Genomic DNA, 7,995 nt, shown 5'->3' with positions numbered 1-7,995 from the left:
CATATAACCCTCAAATGCAATTTTACATAATATGTTGAGACAAATTGAGGATAACATTTAGTATCAACGAGTTGCTCATCACCGGATGTTGCACAAAGTGATTATCGACCAAAAAAAAAAAACAGTTATCACCACCTAACAACAGAATAGTCATAAATTAAGGCTTTCGTTCATAGTTTGTTATACATTCTGATTTGCAATAGCTAATGAGTTATTACAAAAACATTAAATAAACCGCAAATTTCTAATTATTGTTCTTCTGTCTTTGTCAGGGTTTTATCAATTTTTTTATAATACTGTTGTTTTTCACGTCAAATGATAGTGAAAGGTCATTTAGATTTACCAAAACCAACTTAATGAGATTTCATCTAGAAGTAACCAGTGGCGTATTAAAGCAATATGGCGCCCAAAGGCTGGCCAAAAAAGACTTCCCTTTGTGTTCGATAAAAATCCGCAATACTTACCTTTACACCTACATGTACAAAAAAAATGCAATGGGAGAGTAATAAATGAAGTATAAATAATTGTTTTTAAGCGTTCTGAAACGAGGCATTTTTCTCACAAATCTCGTCTTTGGACAGAATTTCTAAGACCTGATAAGTTGGAAGGAGTAGCAAAACTTTGTTAATAACAATTCAGGACCAACCAACCAAGAAGAGGACTACAATTTCCCCCAGACCTTCCCCATCTATCTGAGGCCACATTCCCTGCTAAAGAATATCGGCGCACTTTGTTAATATGTTCACTTTTATCATTTTCAGTCATAAAAAAATAAAATATTTGTGTCTCTAATTTGGTCCCTAAAGAGTTCCTACTAGATGCTAAGTTAGGTACTAAAACCGTTTTGATGCACAAGGTTTTCTAAAATTTCTTGAAATTGTTTAACCTAATTTTTTGACACTGAAAATGGTTCCTGATTCTTCACCAAAAATGCTTGGTGGAAATTATTAAGTACCTACTTGTAGGATGTTCAGTGAGTATAATTTATCCAATCTACTTCATGGTGGTCTCTAAAGCTAACTACAAACTACCTCTATTTTGCTCCAAAACCTTTACAAAGTTCAGTTCATTTAATGCTCAGTTCTACATTAGAGAGTTTCAAACCTCTAGGTTCCTCTGAACTATGATAAAAAAAAACTAAAGTCCTTTAGGATTATAAATTACTGCCTATACTGAACTATTTTACAATGCAGGTGATTTCTGACTCTTCAAGACACTTCATAAAAATTTGTAATAGGTTTTGAATCTGCTCAGTGTTGTTATTTTGGGTATGATACCTAATTAAAGTTTAGTATGTCCATGGTTACTAATTCAAAATGTTTCCGGATAGTCCAGATAGTTTTTGGGATTTCAGATCGCTCTGAGTCTTCAAAAACATGGGAATTTTGAAATGGGTTTTAGTACGTCTTTTGAAGAGCCTATAAGCTGAAGGTGGCAAAAACCTACAGGATGGCCTATATTTACCTGTGTATCGGACAGAAATAAAAACTGTTGAATGTTTATTTTTATATATAGAAGAACTCACTGTGAGTAATGGGTTTTCAGAAAACGTCATTCAATTTCAAACTTCGCTGCTTATTCACTCTCATAAACATTAAAATATTTCTAATGCAAATAGCGCCATCTCTCCAGCAATGAAACAAGCATCAGTGACAAATTGTTTACATTTACTTAGAAGGTTTACTCAATTATAAAAACCACTTGTAAAATTACTTTGCAGTTTTATTATTTAATTAGAACACACTAATTAAAATATTGAAATTTTAAAACAATACTTTCAAAAGATATGAATACAATTTTAACATTAGATTGGATGTACAACTATCCTTCCTTACATTATCAAATAAATAAATATGTATCAAGTGCAAGCAGTTTTGCCTGTAACTGTTATAGTATTGTATAATAAGTAGAATTTATTTAGTTAGTATTAGGCTATAATTTGCGAGCGTATACTATAATAATGAGTAGAAGTATATCTGTTATTGAATTTGACCGACGTTTCAAATTGCTGACAACACAATGTTTAGGCTGTAATGTAACTTGTAAAGAATGTGATAATGCAAATACGAACATATATAGAAATGTCACCTGTCTTATTATATTACAGACGTTAAATGTCCATTCAATTTCGGTTGTACGATAATACTTTAGTCGGAGCCAGTGCTTCAGTACTGTCAATTTTTGGGACGGACCAGTCAATCTTATTAATTGGTTCAATTCGTTATCCTTTGCAATTCCAGTGGAATTTTGCCTTATCCGCTTTAATGGACAGCATGAATTCGTCCTATGTCAAAGTGTGTGAATCGACAAGTTTGAAATATTATAATGAGTAAATGCATTCAACTAGATAGGATTTTGTATTATCATAAAACTTAGAAAAATGGTTCAATACGACTGTGTATCGTCTGATTCTCGTAAGTCGACCATTGGAATTCTCTGTTCATGACTAATGTCAAATGTCAGTTGTCATGTGTGCGCATTTTTCTAGTACTCTTTACTAGCGGTCCTAATAAACCCATATGAATCAAATCAAAATGTTGTCAAAAAACCTTTTGCAATCATATATTGGAAAACGTCGTGTCTAGAGGTTCGCCGAAACAAAACTCCCAGAGTCTACACACTACTTAGTATCAATAATTGTAGGGCTTCTAGGACTATGATGAGGCAATTTCTATTAAAGTAATTTAAGGAATCACAATAAATTATCTAGATGTACACTGTTTGCCGATGACACAACAATGTCGGTCAGGGACTGTGCATTGGAGGAGGTTATGCATAGGTCCGATGCGACAGAACGTGAGTTAGAGAAGTAGTTTGGCACAAACCAACTCCTGCTGAACAAAAGCAAAACGGCTCGACTGACTCTCTCTACTAGAGACTAGGGTGCGTATTCTTGAAACGAGGGAAGAAAATTATCAAGAGAAAGACCTGTAGAATGTGACCAGAACCCGCCATGTGTCAACTTCTTCTGTCACATTCTACCAACAGTTCTAATGAAAATTTCGTTCCCTACTTTAAAGAATCAGTGGGATGATCATATTGATTCTATTGCTGCTCAGCTATCTGGAGTACTTTACTTGCTGCGTCAACTTGGGGAAAATATTTCGGCTGGGTTTCTGAGACGCCTATTTTGCAGTGTTCCATTCGTTCTTTGCATAGGCGCGCCCTGCTTGGGGACATTCCTCTGGCATGAGTCGCCTTTTTAAATTCCAGCGTAGGGCCATAAGACTGATGTGTGGGTTTGGTTTTCGGGATGATTGTAGGGATGGCTTCGTGCGGCTGGGCAACTCACTCACTCTTCCATCGGAATACATATACCAGAATCTAGTGTTTGTTAAAGAAAGTCGCGATGTATTCACCTTGCAAGGGGATGTACATTCCTACAGCATCCGTCAAAGGGATAATATTAGACGTCTACTGGCGTCTTGAGGGGTGTCAGATGGGGCCCGACTATTGGGGTGTAACATTTTTTGATACGCTCCTGCAGTCCTGCAGCACATTAAAATGGTAGGAGTACAGGGAGGAAATCAAGAGAAAGTGAAGTGAATTAGAAAATATTAGAAGATTAGGGATTTAAGGGCCTATTGCACTAACATATGTAAGGGCACCCTCGGCTAGGTTTTAATTTAACTGTGACATTTTGCACATGATCTGTCAGAGTCAAATTACAACTTAGCCTAGGTGAACTCTAGAATGTGCTTACGTCAGTGCAATCCGTCATAAACAAAGTAGTGGAGGTATGGTTAAGTTGATCGTTCAGGCAGGTATGTTTATTTCAGGTGGATAAAATGAAAGAAGAAGGATTGCGAGGGTTATCAAAAGCTGTCACTCATCTCCAGCGACGTTAATTGCACAACATATAATTTTAACGAATCTTCACAGCATGCAGATACCATCACGGCAACAACATTAACAAATAGAAGATATGTGCGCCGATCACGCCACCACGGTTCAGTGGCGTCCGTCATGGGAAGGCGCGAAATTGCCACGCTCCAGAAGGTCGAGTGCAACGTTGTCGGCACGTCAGAGTCAACCGCACTTGGTGCACGTGCTCTACTGTTGCGTCCTCATTTATGGATGACGCGGATCTCATTCTGAAATTAATACAATTATACTGTAACTAATGTAATACAGGATTTATAAAGGTAAATAAAGGTTCCGAGAATAGCATATTGGTGCAGTCAATATTAAGCCGACAATAGGTTCCGGCAGTGAATGGCAGCGACGCGTGACGCCCTTTGACCCTGCACGATTCATTCCAGACCAGCACGGGTCAACAACGTCATGGGAAATGTTTGGGTTTTTGATTCTCTTTCTTGTTCACCTTTAACCTAAAAAATTTTGTTTGTTTCGTCCGTATCACGTCTAACCTCCATGCTATCAACGGATCGTTGATTAAACGTTTCGTACTTTATGACCCTCTTGTTTTAAAACTGTTCATTTATTGTTTATATTTGAATGATAATAGCGTTTTTATTCTCAAAATTTCGGATTGGCTAATAACCGACAGCTAAATTTACTATTCGTGTCTGGGGACAATAAAAATTAATACCGAATTTCGGTACTGATTATGCATGCCAATCAGTGTAAATGCATAAACAACAACCGTGATTAAGATGAATAACAATGAATGCTTGTTTGTTTTTGTTTAAAACGCAGTAATACAGAAAAATGTTTGTTGCTATATTTATTCCAAGCCAATGTATGAAAATTTTATGTTAAGCAAATAAAAGCAAAAAACATTTTTTGCAGGTATGTATAGTTATAGTTACTCTTACTATATGTATAGGGTTTGATTCGGTACTTTTCTCTAAAATTGCAACTCAAACGTGTCTATGTTTTGACACTTTTTAATTTGACAGAAGGATAACAATGATTAAAGGTGGATTTATGCACGACGTTAAAATAAAATTAAGCTAAACTAATTTAGTACTAAGAAACATCAAATCAATTCTAAATCAATTTTAAATTACCCTGTATAGTCAAAATCAAAACACATCAAAAATTTTACACTAGGAATAATATTTATTTTCAACCATGTATGTAGGTACATACATGGTATGTAACAACGTTATTTCTTATGTGTAAACCAGGTGGAAAGCTGAAAATTACCTGTTTTTTGCCATATCTGGTATTAGTTTTTACAGTTAAGAAGCTTTCTTCCGCAACCTCTGCAACAGCTTGCAACTCAGGTGGTGAAAATAAAATATAAAATATACCTACAAACCACGGTGGAAAGTTTAATTTCTGTCTCGGCGAACTATCTAATTTCTCGACAGAAATCAAACACTTTCCACCTGAGTACGTAATATACTATTATTTTTAATCGCCTGTCGAATTAATTTTCATTGGTTTTAGGCAATCCGAATTACACAACTTCAGGGTTTATGTACTTTTCCATGTATCCATAAAAATAATCGTCCTGGAAAAATAATCGCCTTTGTTTACAATCTTGACAACGTCATTATTGTGCCATTCTGTCTTTAATATTTTAAGCTGAAACGTTTCTTAAAGTGCTTTTAACATGGAGATTTCTGAAGACGCAGATGTTACTCATCATCACCTGAGCTGGGAGCTGTTGCAGAGGTGGCGGCACAGTCTCTTAACTATAAAAAGTAAGCCCAGATATGACAAAACGCATATTGACATTCACCCGGGTGGAAAGTGACATTGAAGTGACATGACAAAGTGACATGAAGACACAGGGTGGAAAGTAAAAGCAGGTAATTTTCATCTTTCCACCTGGTTTACACATAAGAAATAACGTTATTACATACCTGGTTGAAAATAAAAATTATTTTCTACCTTGTCGGATACCATTTCAATGCGAAAACAAAAAACATATTTGTTAAATGATATTCCAAAAACCCATGAATGGGGGTAAAGGCCAGTTGTCTGTGCAGGAAGCAGTAAGGAGCAAGGTAAGAAATTAAAATGATGTGTTACAAGTATATTGTTTATTTTTACTGCAGCTTACTGATTACTTCTTACTTCTTACGGAACAAGAAGAATCCAGCTTATAACTACTAGAAAGGCGTTGCCAGAACAAAACATTAAAATTATTATCCAACAGTGAGAAAAACAGCTATAAACTCCAAAGCTTTGAGTAACTGTTCACCTGTATTAAAAATTGAAATCAGGTTTCTAACTTTAAAGTAGAAGCATTATAAAAAATGTAATGAAAACAGTGTCAGTAAAACCACGTAGGCCTATTAAAACCATCATTAATGAAGACTGGAATAGCAGTACGAGAACTCCGAAAGATTACACATAATACCACCTTTTTAACTGTATGAATGTTTTTTTTTTTTTAAATCTTAACTTCATCCATGACAGTTATTATGTTTATTTCGTGTATCATGAAGTAAGACTGACTTTGGATAGCAAAAATGACAAACATCTAACTTTTTGGAGATAATAAAACAAGGGTTGAAATTGATAAACTAGAATATCATAATCATATTTTCCTAAACAAAGTATGTTTAATTATACATAATTATACAAGAAACAATTTTAAGGACAACAAATAATGCGGCTTAAAAATACCTACAACTTTGTGAACAAAGTGAAAATTGCCAACATTAGTAACGGAACACTCATGAATTTATTGCTTTTCCTTTATAAAAAGTGTTAAATTTCCAGTTAACATGGCCTCCAAATTAAGAAGATGTAATAGAAATAATGTATATCATGCAAAGTGTAGTGTCTTGATCATTAAATAGAACGTGAGAATAAAACTGCAAACCCGCAACAATTTTGTGTGCTTTAGATAAATCGCTTTTAATCCCTAGAACTCGCCTTGGATTTGTAACAAAGAAAAAAAAGGGTGTAATAGGACCGGTATGATTAACACTAATCACGAAGCTAGACAAAAAAATTGATACTAATAACATGAATTTTCTTAATCATATAATCACTTTAATTGCTTAATAATCGACATTTTACAATCGAAAAGCTTCTTTGCCTTATTAGAGATGCTTAAATACTTTACTGGTAGTTTTTCTTGAAAGCTCCTTATGATTATCCGTTTTAACTCCCAATAATAACTATGTCCTTCAAACAAAAAATACTGGAATTACCTTTTTTTTTATTTCTTTACAAAACTTTTACTATAATAATTGTGCAAGTGCGTCAAACATAATATACAGGGAGGAGCTCGAAAACGGTAAGAGATACAGAGTTGGTTAGATAATGGCAAAATTGCTCATTTTGGAGTTCAAAAGAATAGTTTCAGAGGTATCAGAACAAATATTTTGAAAATTCGCTTTAATTTTGTTTTATTTGATAAGTGAAAATAATTACATTTTAATATTGCCACTTTTCCTCCTCTACAACGTGACAATATCATATTTGATGCCCTATTCAATTTTTGCATCGTCATGTGATTATCATGTGATAAAATTCAGTTTTGCAATGTCGCAAAAAGGATAGAAGAGAAGATTGATGACCTTTCCGAAGATCGACGCAGAAAACTGAATTTTTGAATAATCTTAATTTTCTTACAATAATTTGAGGAACGGTGAGGAACAATGACAATAGCATTTTCAAAATTTGCTTATTTATTGTAATTTAACCTTTTTGGGAATATTCCAAGAGTTTTCCACTTAAATTTTGCCTTAATTTAACCGTCCTTCTCTCACCGTTTGCGAGATTCCCATACTTACACCGTATTGTATAACACAAATTAATCATTTACTAAAACTACCACGTGCAAGGATTTCCTGAAAAACGACAAACGTTGATAAAGCTAATGGTCTCATTAATTTCTCGCTTGTATCAACTCGACTAAACGATATTTGTCACGTTCGTTTCATTAAAGGCAAAATGTATTTTGAATGTTGTTTTTTGCCCTAAAATTACGGTTTGGCACGTACACGGTTGATTGTATTGACGTCAACGCACGTGTCCGCCTTTCAACAACAAACAGCAATCGAAACATTTTCCGACCACGCACAAATTAAATCGGAAGGGCGGCGGACCCCTGAACTGTGAGGG

At 34.7% G+C, this 7,995-nt stretch overlaps 1 long non-coding RNA gene across 1 annotated transcript; it reads right to left on the bottom strand.

Annotated features, from left to right (window-relative positions):
- Positions 1-1,701: 1,701 nt before the first annotated feature.
- On the bottom strand, positions 1,702-6,123 carry LOC145730951 (uncharacterized). Its single transcript, XR_014178717.1, has 2 exons — positions 5,113-6,123; positions 1,702-4,094 (listed from the first exon to the last, which is right to left on the bottom strand). It is a non-coding gene; the product is annotated as an uncharacterized LOC145730951 (long non-coding RNA).
- Positions 6,124-7,995: the final 1,872 nt, after the last annotated feature.

This window comes from Ips typographus, linkage group LG1 (assembly GCF_016097725.1).
Source record: "Ips typographus isolate SLU linkage group LG1, UJ_Ityp_2.0, whole genome shotgun sequence".
Taxonomy (NCBI): Eukaryota; Metazoa; Arthropoda; class Insecta; order Coleoptera; family Curculionidae; genus Ips; species Ips typographus.
Note: the sequence above shows the minus strand (reverse complement) of the source record. Positions and strands in the feature narration are given on the sequence as shown.